Consider the following 17387-nt stretch of genomic DNA (forward strand, 5'->3'; position numbering starts at 1 on the left):
TTCCAGATCGTGCACGTTGTTTTTCCTGCTTCCTCTGTCTGTACACTTAACCCATCGTTGATCTCAAAGATAGTGAAACTCTTCCTTGTAGTACAAAGAGCCATAGTCCCAGTTGTTGCAATGAATTGCAAGGTGCAAATTGCAATTTACTTGTAGTGAAGTTGGTTTGTGATGAATATGAGTTTTCTGTTACTTATTTTCCCCATAGATATGATTGGATTTTTATAGTATCTGTGCTTCTACAGGAGGAATTCTATTTGTGTTGATATTATATCTCAGTAGATACCATTTGCAAGATATATACCATAATATACTGACTTGGCACTAGGATCCCTGTATGTTAGTGGTATTCGAGACTAAGATTAACCTTGAAGCATTTAATAGACCGATCCATAACCTTGTCAGTAGAAGCGGGATCCTGTATGCGTTCACTGCAAGGCTGCTGAGGCTAGTTCACAAAATGCTAGGGATTTTTTTCTGTCCACCTGTCCAGGTTCTTTGCCCCATCCACATGCCTTAGTATGTTTCTGAACACATGAATGCAGCTGATCAGGATTTGTATCTGTAGCCACCTGTAGAAAGAATGAAAAGCACATTTTATTAAAGCTTTGATAGAAAAGAGAAAAAACATTAGTCACGTGAGAAGACACCAGAAGTCTACCCCTCTACAACAAAAATAGCCATTTTTCTTTATAATTTAAGAAAGAAGAAACACAGAAAGTTGAAAGGTGCCTCTTAAGAGATACAGCACTTAGCTTACCATCACCTGTTGCATATACGAGGGAAAAGTTTTAAGTATTGCCTTGCTATATCCTTACTATAATAATGAAAACGTATAAGAAATTTTGCAGATCCAAGCAAATTAGAGGAAGAGCAGCTTACGACAGCCAATTTTCTTCCCAAATCTATCCTAACATAGGTCAAAAGTCCAGGACAAAAAGGTTTCAGATGTTTAACAGCACAGGAAAACATATCACCTCTCAGAATTTATTGGTTTTTATTAGCTATGTTTAAAAATGATAAGTGTGACTGGAACTTTTAATTGCAGTAACTCTATAACAATGGAGTTAACAATAACTCTTCGGCAATAAACTGAGCACTATAAATCTGCTCGAGGCACTCTGCAGTGCTGACATGTTCCAGGATGGCTGTAGCTTTTCTGTCGAAGCATGTAGATTTGTTAGCTAAAATTGCATTTTACTATCTTTGGTGTGGCACTCTCGTAAAGTAAACTCTGCTATTAGATTACGAGGCTTGTGTAAATCTCCGACTGAAGTCGGTTTGACTCTAGTCAGTGCTCGTAAGCAATCCATCGAGGATGGCTGCCTTCCAACCTCCTCTGCAGCGGGTGTTAGCGTCTTTTCAGTCAGACGGGGCAGCGGTAACTTCTAGCACTGATTCGCCGGGGGGTTGGAGGTGGCACGTATTTTCTGCTTTTAATTGTCTTGGACGCTCAATCTGTATTCACAACTATGAGGTCAACGTGCCTCTATTCACTTTTGGCTGTACTTGAAGCTCATCGCTGAAAGAAAATCCAGCAGTCTGTTAATACATGGTCAGGGGAATAGCTCTGATCTGAGTTAACCTCCTCTTGACCGCAGTGGGTTCAGTGCCCCGGGCTCGGTGTGAAGAGGCCGGGCTCGGAGGCACCCTTCTGCATGAAGCCACGCCGGGAACTTCACTGCCACTTTACTTAACATTGTCACTGTGAGTTGAAGGAGCAGAACATACAGCACTGGGATCTTCCTTGAACTATCATGTCCTCTGTGAAGCCACAGGAATGTATGTTCCCTTGGTTTGAACCTCTAAGGATGCATAGAGATTTGGGTTTTTTTTCCTTTGAGTTTTCTGCTAGGGCAAAGAAGTCAGTTCATCCTATGCAAGCGTAAAACACTGAGGGATTTCAGTAAGATTTTTTCCAGGATTCCTTACATCAGGAGACCTAAATAATCAGAATACAAGGCACTGTATTTGAAAGGTGTGAAAGTTACTGGCTTATATTCTGAGTAAATATTTGAGTAAATAGTTTCTAGATGTAAAATCTATCTATTTTTGCATTGCGTTATGATGTCCCTCACATCAGGGAGCAGCAAAATATGCACTGGAAAAATCAAGGGTTCCCCCTCTGGAAAAGCATCTCATTGTGTTTCTGGGCTCCATGTTGATGGTTCAATCCAAACCAATAAGGCTGCAAAAGGCCTCAACATTAGCCCTGCTCTGCGCGAGGAGGGGACCTGGCTCTCTGCACCGGCACAGGCAGATCGAGCAAGGGCGAGCTTTTGCTTTCAGGCAGTTTGACACGTCCCTGAGCCCTAGTGCACTCAAAAACTGTTTTCCTGACAACATCATCTAACAACTACTACTTTTCCGGCTTCCCTTAGCTGTAACTTCCAATCTGCGTAGCAGGCTTTTCCCTCCGAAGCCGAGTGGTGGAGCAGCACCAAGCGATGTAGGGGATTCAGCTCCTGTCGGAGATAAGATTAAACCCTACCAAGACTAGGTTGCCATCTCTCCACATACAGCAGAAATCAAGACAACATTCTTGTGGCAAGAAAGATCCTTTGGATGACCCACAGCTGTGCCTAGCCCCGGTGCAGGAGGATTACAGCTGCACCTAGGGAAACTTGCTAAATCCACATGTTTGCACATCTCACTCCGGATTTTTAAGTCAAGGCTGGAATTCATTATTTTATATTGGAAAAAAAAACTTCAGGCTAGGAGGAGACCTTTCACATACTAAATACTTCCTACCAACATGTTTACTTCCTGAAAGGAGGGTATAGGCAGCCAAATATCTGGAAGTAACCACTGACTTATTGCAGAAGATGGGTCTACAGTTTTCCATCCGAAAAGGGGAACCCATGGGTTCACCATCAAAACCTGACCAAACATGTAGTCCAGAGTGACTGGAACATGTCAACATATTTTAAGGTTATTATGGCATGTAAGTAATAAATAAACCAAGGTAACTGATAGGGGACCCATCTGCTCCCATAGCACAGGGATGGCAGCTCTGCAGGGAGCAAGTCCCAGGCCACGGTAACAGCCCAAATCCCAGCAAAATTCCACAGAGCAGGAATGCGAGTGCCTGAAGAAGAGCAGGCACCGAGCCCACTTCATCTGCCCAATAAAGATAGCAGTGTCTTCAGAGGGCAAAGTTATCTGTTTTTCAAAAACACGAACAAGGAGATAAGGTTTATATGATTTCCAAGCCTGCTGATAAATGCTCGAGACGCCAAAGACATAGTAACTGTTCTTCACTGCTGGGCAAATGTTGTTTCTTCTCTGTTGTTAAGAGAGCAAACACCACTTGATTTTGATAGCGGTGGGCTGTGCCTGACGTTCGCAGAGTCAGGGGAGCAGCTGTTATCCATGCAGCCATCTGATTTTAAATACCTTTCTACCTGCGCACTGACCTCTCAGCCCTCCCCCTTTGAGGAGCAGTATGGTTGTGGCCTCACTCAGCCAGCACCGAAAAGCAAAAGGTTTCAAGCTGCATGAATTTCTTCCCATTTCTACAAGTCCTAGCTAAATAGTCTAATAAACCACTATGGATATAAAATCTTCCACCTTGCAGTGAGTCCTGAAAGCTCACACATTTTATTAGTCCAGCCATCCCTATTTTCCCTAAGTATCCCATACTCCATACCAGCCCTAGCAAGCTAATATCATTCCGCTTCCCACAGGTCACGTCTTCATTTACTTGCTGTGTGGTTTGCCCCAGCACCCAGCCCTTTAACTGTCAGCCAGGCACAAGGCTCTACTTTTCCCGCAAACTACGTACATGCAGGAACTTTTATTTTCCTTGCCTCATGTCATTCTCATTTTAAGCCAAAGAACCAGTCCTAGCAGAATTACTTGGAGGACTGAATTCCAAAACGGAAATTTTAGCATGAAGAAGAAACTCAAAGGACACGCATCCAGGAGTAAAAATTAGAGTTTGGTAGTGAATGGGATAATAACTTTTCTATGCAGCAAGAACTGCTTTAACTGGTGTTTGCATTATATTCTGAAAGAGAAAAATGTCTAAGTGGGATTAAGCATCATTATTTTGAAAAATAGTGAGAAACCGGCTTTTAGTGAACCTCAAAGAGTTTAGCAGCTCTCCCTCAGATCAGATATTCACCCAAAAGGTTGTGTTGGGTTTTTTGTTTGAAATACGTGCAGGTTTATTGGAAAGTATATGAGCCGAAGCTGAAGGTCTGTGAAATTATCACAAGAAAGCTAGTGGTTTCGATTGCTCATATTTCCTGGTATGAGCTGAGCTTTCCCTATTCCCGATTCTAAAATCAGCCAAAAGCAAATAATTTACAAGAGCATAAAAATGTCATTAAACATTCCCCAAATATTTTCATATATGTCAGAGTGGATCTGATTTATGCTTTAGTGAAAGGTTGCATTGATTTTTATATGAAGTGTGTCCTCACACTCCTTAAGGTTGACTTTTTCACATAATGGGCTTGATTATGAGAAAAAAAAAATCATTTGCGCAACAAATAGCTCAACAACTCAGTGCCTAATTAGAGTAACCAGTTAGTCAGAGCCCATTTTGGAGGCAAACTGGGCATTTTCACATGAGAATGACTACATGCGGCATTTGTACGCGTGGTGATGAATGGCTACGAAGGCAATGATGCGTGCAGTTGCGATGCTAGCTTATTAATCAGTCTTTCTATGAACAGACAGTGCTTGAGTGATTGTGAAGAGTAATACAATACGTTCCTAGGCTCTGCTGTCACACTCTTCTTTTGTGGCCTACAAAATTATTGCCTGTGTAAGTGGTGTAAACCAGACTTTTGAAAGTTATTTCACACACAGGTATTTGTAAGGGGACACGTCAGTGATTTACAGAGCTGGATGGAGGCAGGACCCCCACAGAACTGTTATGAAAGGAATACAGTTAGTAATGGCACTGTGATCTTACATCTATATTTGGATTATATGTCCACAGTGGATTTAACAACTGCTTCAGTCAGTCTAAGAGGAATCTGTGAATGAAATGGTTTGGATAGAGATAGGAGAAGAAATCATACTTTACTTTTAAAATTATCCTTCCTCAGAGATTAAAAAGAAGCTTTTGGCTAACTGTACTGGGTTATGCGAGGAAAGCTCATCACAGAGATTAGGGCATTAATTACATAATTACAATGTATACATTGCATGCTTCACCAACCAAATATCTAAACCTTATTTATTCTAAATAAACCTTAAATCCCAGAGAATAAGCCTAGCGCTTGCAGATAAGCTCAAGAATGAATGTAACGTCTCCTAAATATACCAGCTTGTTTCTTAGAAAGAAAACAGGGTGCTTGGTGCGTGTGACAACAAATCATCACTGGGTCTTGTGGTGAGGAGATCAGAGCAGCCATCAGGAGGATGCTCCGAGGATCCCAAGCAAACAGCCCACAGTACATTTTCCTAGGAGCTCTGCCCATGCTCCCCTCTCCTTCTCTCCCTTTCTCCCTTTTTCTGCTCTGCTACCATGGATAAGCAGTCCCAGTCCTGCAGAATCGCTCACGTCCCAAGCATGTGGCCAGCCCTCGTCCATGGGGCTCATCCTGGAGACGTAGAACATTGTTCCTGTTCTGCTGCTGCTGAGCCGCATGGGTGGGTGTGTGGAGGATGCACAGGGTATGCCTATTCAGGAGGCCAGGGTGGTCAGAGCGTATTGGAAAATACAGCATCCCAGAGTGGCAGGGTCTCAGCAGCTGTAAGTCGGGGGAATCTGGTAGCACAAACGTTGTTTGGAGGGCAGCAGTGTTTTGTCGTTTTGGGGCCAGCACACATTGCTACGTGTGTAAGCAGCATTTACGTGCCATACAGGCAGTGCCTGGCAAGATGACAGCCCAGTCAACCTACGGGCTCTGGAGTATGTTGCCGTACAAATGCAGAAATCGCTCTCTCTCTTGATTTAAAAAATGATGCAATCCCTCTGTTTCAGCCTAGGGCCATGGCTTGCCCGGGAAACAGCTGCACATCGCAGCAGTAGGCAAGGCTGCGGTGGGCAGATGGCCAAGCAGATGGGTTGGTGGTTGAGCAGGTGGGGTGTTTGCGTGCAGGTAAATGGGGCTGAGCCTGGCAGCGTGATGCTGGCAGGGGCGTTCAGGGCACTCATCTCATCACTGGAGGGACGCAAGGTGCTCTGAAACAGAAGGCTTGAAGTAGCTGAGTCGGATGAACTTGTTGGATGTGGACCATAGCTGACGGCAAGGCTTGGGTAGGAAAACCTGCAGAAAAAATACAGCACCCGTGAAGGAAGCTTGTGACAGGCCCACCTTGACGTCCTTTGCAGGCTGGTATCTCTGGGGTCAGTCTGCCCAGCAGAGGCAGCGCTGAGAGAACGTACCCCGGCAAAAAGGCAGGTCTGGGGAGCAGGGGAGCCCACAGCATGCCCCACACCCACTGCCTCAGCAAGACTGCCTAAAGGTGCCTGCAAACCCTCCTGATACAATGATGGACTCAGAGACGACCCTGGAGCAGGGACAGAAGCAAATGGCAGGGGAAAAAAAAAAACAAAACAACAACGATTTTGGATTATTTCTCAAGGGCATTAAAGAGAGCAGCCAGCAGGGCCACACAAACACACGTCCTGCCACAAAACGGTGAAAACCAGCATGGGTGTGAGACAACCTCAAGCAGCAAAACCCCCTCCTTGCTCCTGTGAGCAACCACAGCCTTTCCAGGCCAGGGGAGACACCTTGTAGGTGCTGCATCAGACGCAGGTGCCGTAGAGCTGTAGTGGGATGTAAGCAGCAAGACGCACAGCAGTCCTCACAGCGGGCAGGGGTTTTGGGGTATTTCTACTGACCGCCGAGCTCAGCTGTGTTTTATTAATTTCTTTGCGCTCCTCTGTGCCTGGGGCTCATTGCTGGTTCATGTCCGGTCTCAGACCCACTTTGAAAAATGGGGCTTGGAGCCAGCAGATCTCCGCCCTGCCGTGTGATAGGGAAGCAGTGCTTCTGCAGCGCTCTCCCAAGTTGTGACATGCGTTGAAAGCTGGTCTTCTGCCAGCGGTCCTCTGTGTGGGGAGCTGCAGGTAACACCTCTCCACCCTCACGCTGGTATTCCGTGGCCTGGGCTGACATAAGTCAGGCCCCTGGGCAGCACACACAGGTAGAGCCCATGAGCCTGGGCCTGGGGCTTTCATTTGCACCAGAGCAAAGGGAGGGCAAAAGAGGTATAAAAAGCCAGGAGCGTTTCCTCCTTCCCATAAATCCCTCTCTTTTAAATGCCCAATAAGGGATGGGGAGGGAGGGAAAACTATCATACTCTAATCCAAAACAGGAGCTGGCTGTCACACCAGCACAAACAGACCACGCTAACTCCTCCACCAACCCTGTTCTTGCGAGGAGACAGAGATGGAGTGCGATAAGGTTTTGGCTCTTGGACACACTTGGAGCTACATGCGAGGCCAGCGGGGGCCTGCGCGCTCAGGGGAAGGGAGCTGGGACTTGCTAAGTTGGCACTGACAAATTACAGCAAGGAGCAATGTCCGTAACCCGGCTGCAATAGCTTTGAGGAGAAGGAGCGAGAGTTTCCTGCTCTGCAGAGGCTTTGCAGAAGGCGGTGTCACTGGCACGAAGGCAGACTCCGATCTGTCAGATTTACTATTGTTGCAAAAAAATGGCACAACCCAGCCATGTTTGTCAAGACTTATTCTTGTCGTTTATTGCTGCTGCAGTCTGATGGCAGGTTAAGGTCCCCACCGTGTTAAGTGATATACAGCCACCTACCCGGATATGCCTTGGAGGACTCACAAGCTTTGTGTCAAGCAAGTCGAGCAAAACAGAGGTGGCAGTAATGAGGAAATAGTGGAAACAGTTTTACAGGGAAAGAAGGAAGCTTTTTTAGGCTGCGTTTTGGTTTGCTTCGTTGTCTAGAAGATCTCAGAAAATCTCAGTCATAATAAATCCCTGTTGGCTGGAGAAAAGCTGTGGAAGCAGTTATCCAGCATGTAGGTTCATGCAAAGTGGTCGTGGTGGAGGCATATGGTACGACTGAGCACAAGCACTGTGATCTTGCCATGTGTGGGATCTCCTGCTGCTGTCCTGCGGAGGGGCAGAGACCTCTGCTTGGAGACCTGAATCCAAAATCTTGTGTACATTTGTTTTCTAGTAATGAAAAATGAGGGAGTTCTGCAAAGAGGAGTTAAGTATTTTAGGCAATGTGCAGCTGCTGAAGTTTTCGTTCCCACTGTCATGCCCTTCGGATGTTCAGTGGAGAGAAGGATACAACGTGTAACGCTGCATTTCTTTTTAACTTCTGTCCAGCTCCCCTGAAGTATCCTTCGGTAGCCAGAGCAACACATTGGCCATGGAGTTATAGCAACGGCAGCATAACACCTACAACTCCCAGCTGGACTTTTATGATGACAGGCAGGAAAAATGGAGTGGCATTTGCCTTGAGGGCGAAAAAAAAGGCAAGTGAGAGTGTGTTCAACTGCACAGAGACCTGGACTCACCTTGGGCTGGCAGCAGTAAGGATATTTTGCTGACAGGACATGCCGTATTCCCATGGAAATGAGATTTACATCGCTTTTGTAAAACACATGGAAGTGGCCCTCCACACAGACACCATAGATAGCTTAATGAGCAAATCTTAAATATTTAGACATTTTCTCTGCAAAATAAATTCATGGAAAATTAATACTAATTAGACATCAGTCTTTAAGGAAACCTGAGTAGACTCAATGGAAGAACCATCCTGACAGACCTTCCTACCTTTCAACATGCTAAAAAGGTATAGAGGCTTGTTTTACATCTATACTTGCAAAAATCATGATGCAGTATTTTAATTTTTTTAATAGTAGTAGATCAACCTATTCACCGGCTGAGTTGCAACAATAGTATTTTTGTAATTGGTTCTTTGTAAAGTCATGAAATACATATATACAATGCATATCTATATAAAAGTAATAGATGAGTTTTGCACTGATAGGCTAGTTGGCAAAGAAATCACTTTTAGTTGTCCATTAGGGCTGGATTCAATAGAAATGTTGGCTGGCTTCACTGCAAGCCTTGGAAACCAACGGAGTATTCAAGGCTTAGGCAGTCAGATGCCTGCTTTAATTTCTATTGACAAAGGAAAAGGAGGGATGAGTAAATGTAAAACATTTCCTTCCAGCATTGAGCTAAGAGAGGCAGCATGGTGCAGGGAGGAGGTGGAATCCAGGACATCTGGGTTGTATTTATTGCTGGCTCTGCTGCCAACTTGCTTTGTGACTTTGAGCAAGTCGGGTTTTTTGCTTTGCTACCTTGCTTTCTGTAAGGCAGGGAGAGCTCGCCTGCTTTCACATGGTGCTCTGGGCAGGTGTAGGGAGTTTCTTGGTGATCACGACTAAATGCTGCCGTCGCCAAACTGGCTTATTCATATGCGCCAGGCAATGCTGGGTGATGGATACCCCAGAGGGTGCAAGGGGTAGCTATATCCTTTGAGACCCCAGAGAGAAAGATGCTCATTAAGTAGCACTGCGCCTGCACAAATACAAATCCGTAAGCACTAGTAACCAGTGCGTTCTGGTACTACAGATCAGAAAGTCATTCTGGGCAGGAGCTGGGTTGGCAACCTCTTTCACCGATACTTATGATCTCTTATTTCATTTACTACACCACTCCCAGGGAAGAGCAGCTGCTTTTGGGGTAAGTCACAGGGGATGAGGTTGCTATGTTGAAATAGTCTCTGTGTGGTGCTTCCAGTACCCAAAGCCGTTTTCAGGTTCTCAACGTGGAGGAAAGAAGCCTGGCATCTTTTCTTTTTCTTTTCTGTAAGATGTATTTTCTGCCAAATGTGAAGAACTGAAAAAACATGTGAAAGCAAAGAGAGAGTCATATATGGCCTTCTGCATGTCACCAGCAATTGCTCTGTAGTCCAGAAGTGATGTTTAGGCCATAGCTGGAAAAATTCTGCCTGTATCTTATTCGCCTTTGTTTTTCACTTTATATAACACTGATGCCTTAATGCTACTTGCTGTATACATCAATTGAATTAATGGCTAATCTACAAAATGCTTGCATTTTTTTCTAAAAGTATTTAGTCTTACAAGGATGCAGGCGTGACTACTGTGTGCAATGCTGTGTGCTCTGCTGGATTTTACAAGACAGAATCCAAGCTGATCTCAGCCCATGTCACAGTCTGAATTACAAGATGAATGCGATGTAGCATGCCATATATCACTTTCATTTCGGCCAATAGATGTCTTGCTTGAGTAGGCAGAGAATTAAATATCCATACTTCAATATTTGATCTTGTGACACTAAATGACCAGCAGGTATCATCCGAGTCCTACAGATTTTTGTGAGCTTCCAATTATGACACTGTTCTGTTTAACCTGCTGATGGGTCAAGATGTCTTTCATGAGCATTCATGAACACTCTCCCTTGGAAAAACTTGGAACACTACGGGTTGGTCAGACGTCCCACTCTGCAACACTGATCTCAAGACTCTGTGCTGAGGGTTGGGACAGATGATGGAAGAACTTGCCATGAATTGTGATAATCATGTGCTTTTATGCACAGTACAAATCTGTGAATAAAGATGCAATATGCAGTCTAGAGCCAGAGGAATTAATACCAATAGAAAACATGGATAGAAACGGATCTGTATCTATACACTCTGCAGCGATAATCCTGTTTTTTTCACCCATGAAAGAAAGAGGTTATTAAGAATAACAGGGCAACACTAGTATAAATTTTGCCTGACATAATGTAGCTTTGTTGTAAGCTATCCTCATTTAGGAATCACTTAGGCTGTATTGATCTTTCCCTCTTCTGCAGTGTAGGTAATTTATTCGTCTTCCCATGGTAACATATTTGGCAACCTGAATCAGTCAACTGAACTGGGGTGCGAAACACCTGGGTCCAACCTCTGATTTGGTGGGTAGCGCAGTCACATTGCCTCTCCGCCTCTGACTCCCACTCTCTGTCCATCCTCCTCTCCCTTTGGCTCTCCCCATTAGTTCGACAGAAAGCTCTTTGGGGCTGGCATTGTTCTCCACTGTGTATTTGTACAGCATAATAAGGTGTCAGTCTTGGGACAGGCTCTTGGAAACTACCATAGTGTAAATTGTAATAGAAATTAATTAAGTGGATACCAGTGTCCTAGGTGTCAAGGCAGAGTGTAAAAATGGTCTTGAGTAAAGTGGTCTGAATGTTTTAAAGTGTGATCCAAAGCTTCTCCAAACTTCAGAGGCTTAAATCTGTCCCTTAACACAGAGACAGGACTTCCTGCAATGTACTCTAGTCCTGCACAGACAACTTTGCAATGTGAAATAAAAGCCGTATTTGAATCGTCGTGGGTTAAAGCCAGTTATTCCCACAGTTCCCGTTTCCTAATGTTTTCCACTCATGATGTTCTTTGCTTTTAATGTTCGTAGTAACTCATGCCAAAAAAGGTGTTTCCTATCATGTTCTCCTCACATTGTGTGTTGTGGTTGGTTTGGGTTTTTTTTTTATTCCATATTTTCAATCCCTGGAGAGCTAAGGTTAGTCATAAACATGCTTTTGGCTATCAGATTCATGTGTGGTTTGCTATAGCAACAAACAAAAGCATTAGTCAGAAACTGGCATGAAGCTATAAACACATTTCTTTTTTTTGTGATATTACCCAGAGTTAGCTTAATTTATGTGGTACACTGTTGCCACAGGACTGCATCGTAGTTAGTCTATTATGCTTGTTGAATAGGAACTTTGTAGAAAACCCAGAGAAATAAGCAAGTCTGTTAACTGATGTTGTCATCTGAAGATCACAAGCCAGATTCTGCTATTGCACTGCTATAAATCCAGCTGAACTCCTTCAGAATATGCATTCAGATCGGAGTAGAAAATCTGTTTCTATATCTATTTAATAAGAGGAAAATTATCATCAAGCAAATAAACACTCACTTTGCCTTTGCTGTTTTCACCTCCATAATTTTACTGCAGCAGAATGATTAGAGGTAGGCATTATCAGATTGCGGTAGATGGTTTAAGTTCACTGCCAACACACTTGGAAGACATTATCTGCAGCATGGCAGGGAGAGCGAGGCTTAGTTAAAGATAGTGTCTCTCCAGATGTCCCTGTGCAGCATGGGGAAGGTGCAGTTCGTGCGGAGCCGGTGTCTCTCCAGCCGGTCTGGGGACAGGGAGGAGTGGTTTGTGCGAGTACTCACTTCCCTGGGGCGTTGGCTGGGTTTGTACGACATTCACCAAAATCTCACACCTAGGCAGCTACTAGTCCCTTAGCCAGCTGGTTTAGAGGTTGCCCTGAAGGCTCTACAGAAGTGGTGATTTTTGCCTAGGCAGAGTAGGCACATTCCTGTTAATGCTGTATTCCAAACATTTGTCTTCTCTTCACTGCACCTTTTCAGGAACCTGAGCCCTTCTCTTTTTTGAAAGCTGCATTTAATAAAAAACACATGCATGAAAAATGTGTTTTTCAGTATCCCTGAGCTGGCACCGCTTAAGCTCCCTAGAAATTGTTCAGATTCATTGTCAGACCCCTCTCTTCAGACATGTAGCTGTGAAGTGTTTGTGACCTTCCTTGCTGCAGAGGCGTGGGGGTGCAGAGTAACATATGAATAATATGCACATACATCCAAGTGATAAGAGGAACAAAACCTCCAGATTCTTCTTGCACTTACATGATGCTAATACCAGTCCAGAAGTTTTTAATTGGGCCAGTGGTTCCAGCTGCATAGGATAATCCTGCGGCAACATGTAGTTTGCACATGCAGGCAGAGGCCCTCTGAGAACGGGCCTTTGAAGTCCAGGGATCAAGAACAGGATCTAGCACCAAGCGTGGGCCAAGCTATGTTCCAAAACCAAGGAACTCGTTTCCCTAACCGAACTCATAAGCAGAAGAACATGCCCCAGGAAATCCTACATTTTAGCCCTGGCCCTGTTCACCGTGCTTTTCTTAGTGTTGTTGGTTCTGGGTCCTACGTACTTGAGACTCTGGTCCTGGTGTCTTCAAAACCTTTTGACATAATCTTACCATGGTAGATTTACCTGGTGTAGAAGTGTAAAAGGACCTGTTTTCCAGTTAGCAGCTCCTGAAGTAGGACTTACTCAGGGCTACGCCTGGGTTGTCTTCCCCCTTTTCCAATCTGTGCCCAGTTGCATCAAGCCCAGCATTGAAATATGTCAAATACTTGATTTCTCTGAAAACAGGAGAGCTCTGGCTGCTTGTCTTCTTCAAACATCAGCCCAACGCTTTTCTGTTTCCTTTACTTCCTTTTTGGTTAAACGGTTTTGGTTTCCCTGTAAGAGCACTCAAAGTGTGATGAAGTAGCGTTCAAACTATTTGTAATGAAGAAAAAAGAAATTCTGCTGTCAGAGTAGTTGCAGAATGCTGTCAAAACTGACCCCAACAGCACTATATAAAGCAAATATTTCAGTCATTGCTAAAATGTTATTGACATCCTGGTTCATGGAGAACTTTGGGACTGCAGTATTTAAAAATGTCTCAATAAGATGGTGGTGGGGCTTTTGTTTGTTGATGGTAGAGTGAAGATTATTCCACCTTGTTAACAGTAGACAGGATAATTTCACGGTAGCAATTGTTCTCCTTTTCAGGCTTTATTGACTGTAAGCTGTATGGTGGTGGGGCAAGAAACGCAAACACACCTTCCTTAGGAGAGGGCAATAGTCCCTCTGCTGCACATGATGAACTGCAGCTCACAGACAGAAAGCAGAGTCCTCACTGGGGCTGTTGACAGGGCGCAAAAGAGCGTAAGTTCTAAAACACCATTTGATTTAAAATGCTGTTTGCAAGGATGTGCAGAAAAACCTACAGATGAGGGGCCGAGGGGCATCTCCAGGTATCTCCCATTCTATCCTCTTGCACTCAGACTCTCCACATCTCCGCAAATCAAGGTGGTCATTGCCATTCTGCAAGGTGGGAACAAGCCACTGGATTGTCCACCTGCTGCACAGATGTAAGTGACTCTGAAGAAGCCACCTAAGAAAAGAATCAGATCCACCTGCTTGCAATAGATCTCAAAGACTGGAACAACTGAAGCCCTGGGGTCTTCCTTTTCCTTATACTAGCTTTGTATTGGTACAATGCTGTTGATTTCAGTAGAGCCCTTGATCTAGCTAAAGGGCAAAATGTAATTTATTCTCTCTTGTGCATTAGTCTGAATCTAGCACAGCTGTTCATCAAGAAAAATGTTACCATGTGCCTTGAAAAGTAATGCATCCTGCTTTAACTGAGTTAAAAAATATTTAACCTGTGTCCGAGTAGGCCATTATGATAAAGAAACAGTTACTCATTTCCAGAAGATATCATTATTTTCTTATTACAGAGAAGCTCAGAATGTTTGGAACTGTTATGAATCAGCCTTAGGGATGATAATCAAATCCAAGAAACAGTCCTCTTAGTGCTTTCCTCTTAGTGCTTTCAAACAACTCCACCCATCTCAATTCATTCACCAGTTACTACATGGACGAACTGCAGGGTAGTTACTTTCTTGTTGTTTAAGTCTTTAACCAAAAAGAAATCCAGTAATGAGCCTTTTAAAAAAAAATGGTTTCTCCCTGTCATTTATACTAGCCTCTGTGAAACATAAAAATGAAATCTGTTTCCTTAACTAAACTGTGTTTTCCTCTAATCTATTAGGCAAATATGCTGGTTTGTTATTTTTGGGTGCCTCAGACTGGCTAGATGGTGTAGAGGGGAAAAATGAGCACTGAATCATTTAAAAACCACACGTAAAGATTCAAATATTTTTTATTTTTTTTTCAAAAATATAATGCAAAGAAGGTTTGTCACCTTCCCTTTTTCCTTCTGTAATTTAACATGCACTTAAAATTCCAGTGTTTTTCAGTCTCACATATCTGATTATTTCTAATCTCAAACAATAAAGATTAAGTTTACAAATTTAATTTGTAAAAGAAGACAGTTATCAAACGGCAAGTTTAGAAAATGCTGGGGCAAGGTAGACATCTGCTAGGGAAACACTTTCAAAAAAGAGGTGAAAACCAATGAACTGAAAAAAGGAGACAAAATTTTTGAAAAGAATTTGCTAAGTCACCTGTTGACTTCTTTTGGAATCTGACCTTTTTTGGACTGAAACCCAAGTTTATAGTTCATTTATTCAGGTTTCAATTGCATTGTTGTGAACAGAACTGTACTAATTAATTTATTAATTTGACTCAAGGGATCAATTTATCTATAAGTGAGCTTTTATGCTTTTGTAGAGCCACAGTCTGCATCCAGAAATTCTCTCTAATTTTTAAAGGGACTCTCCTACTCCGCATAAAACCAAGAGAAAGTGGGCTGTGCCAAATACTATTTTGCTGCCATCACTGTTTATTGACAGAAATGATTTTTATCTTAACAAAGTGAGGGAACTTCTAACTTTATCTTTGATGTAAAATATTTTCCCATAACAATTTTCTGTCACCTTTATCCCGTATCTCTTGTATTACATATACATTAAGGAATTTAAAAGCTTAAAGGATATTTTCTTCCATAGTGATTTACATCCAAACAAGATGCCCAGGGAAATTTCTCTCAAACTGGAAACCTTTTTCCAAGGACAGATATTTATATAAAAGCCCCCATAAAAGGTTGTGGAAAAGCTACAAGGTTTTTGCTGCATTCCTCTTTTGAGAGGGGCTATGCCCAGCATACCAGAGAGATGTGCAAAGTAACATCACTCCATTAATACTGCTACGTCTGGGCACTTAATTCTGCACTGAATTTTATCAGTGGAGTAAAGAGAAATGAAAAATCTTCCTAGACCATAAGGATCTTTAATGTGAAAAAAAATTTATATATATATGTATATGTGTTTATAGTTATATAAAAATGCAAAAATTTTTACTCTCCGTTGATTCTGATAAGGATGTTTTTTAAGCAGTGGTTTTGAAGAGCAGTTTGGGCTGAAAAATCTGTTTCTAATTTGGAGTGGTGAGTGCCATTTATGTAAAGCCTGCTTTGGGCCTTTTGCATAATGTTAGTAGATCCTCTGTTCTTATCCTTACCTTAAGACCTATCCTTAGGGGACAAATGTGCTCTCTAACAAAAGCAGCAAGAATTAGCGTCCCCCTCTAATGTGTCAGAGAGAGGACAAGGAGTAGTCAACTTACGCTGCAACCTCTCCGGGTCAGTACTGGGCTACCTTCAGAAACAGGTTGGTGTTTCAGACGCTAGTTCTTAAGCAGTACTTGCTCTAAGGCCAGAGAAATTGAGTCTCCAGGGCTGCCAATCAAGCCTACGTGGACAGCACAATCATTTTTAATAAATGTATTCATTTGATTCATTTCCGCATCTGAGCAGGACTGTGCTTTGGCAGTGGAACAGGCAATCTGCTCTGGGAGAAGCCTGGATTCTTAGCGGGGTGAATCAGCGAGGAGAAGGAATGTGGGAAAGTTAATTTGCTTGAGCTTTATGGGCCTTATCTGCAATAGGCACCCACCTGCCTCCACTTCTAGGCAAGTCGTGATATGAGCAGAGTTCACGCCTATCTAACAGGGAGGACGGTGGGAATCAACTCACTCTGAGAGGAAGGCAGCTTTGCATTCACTTTCACAGGCTAGTTTCTTATATAGATGAAGGGGTTTCTTCCGAGTGAAAAAAGCTGTGACATGCCTAATCAATATATTGGGTATCCAAATAAATGCAGAGCAGTTCCTACTGGGGTTTCTGAAGCTGGTAAGCAAGCGAGAGCACTTCATTTGTAACATGCCCCTGAAGCACTTCTTGAAACCCAGACCACGCAGACGGGCAGAGACAGCCTGGGAGATTTTAGCTGGGTATCCGTGCAACTATTTACACCACTGGTAGAGACTCAATCACAAGTAAAAACGGTATGTCCCAAGAGATAAAATTGTTGAGAGTCCCAGGAGATGAAACTGTTGAGGATCACAGTGGATTAGACCAGTCTTTATTGCTTTATTTGGCTGTGAATCTCTAACTCGCTTTTGCCCTGTCCAAAAGGGTGGTAAGAAATTTTGGTTCGGTCCAGGAGCTAGGACATACATAACCACAATTACTAAAAAGTCATTGCCTTCTTTTGCTGACTCTGGGAGAATAGAGGCCCTGCAGTCCTGGAAAAAGAACATAATTGATAATTATCAGAGAAGGTCCTAAATGTCACACCATCATCACAATAATTATACACCAGAACACCGTGGGAATTCATGCAGGAAGTAAAATTCACCTTGGAAACCCATTCTGTCATGTAAAACCTGAAAGAGACGAAAAATCCTGCCTAAGACAGGCAAACACACAGACACAGGGCAGGGCATTACACCTTCCAGGCAATTGTCGGACTAAATCTACAGAGATGATGCAGAACTTGTACTTCTGAGATGGAACCACGGGGTAGGGGGAAACAGCACTCAACCTCTGGTCATCTGGTGGGTGCCATGAGCATTTCTCCACCTGCCTTTTCCGCTCTGCGA

The 17387-nt window shown here is 43.3% G+C and overlaps 1 protein-coding gene across 4 annotated transcripts in view; it reads left to right on the plus strand.

The window, feature by feature from the left end:
• The window catches only part of AHNAK2 (AHNAK nucleoprotein 2), an 82426-nt gene that overhangs the window by 25042 nt on the left and 39997 nt on the right, over positions 1–17387 (plus strand). The window lies entirely within an intron of this gene.

The sequence above is a fragment of the Larus michahellis genome, chromosome 4 (assembly GCF_964199755.1).
Source record: "Larus michahellis chromosome 4, bLarMic1.1, whole genome shotgun sequence".
Taxonomy (NCBI): domain Eukaryota; kingdom Metazoa; phylum Chordata; class Aves; order Charadriiformes; family Laridae; genus Larus; species Larus michahellis.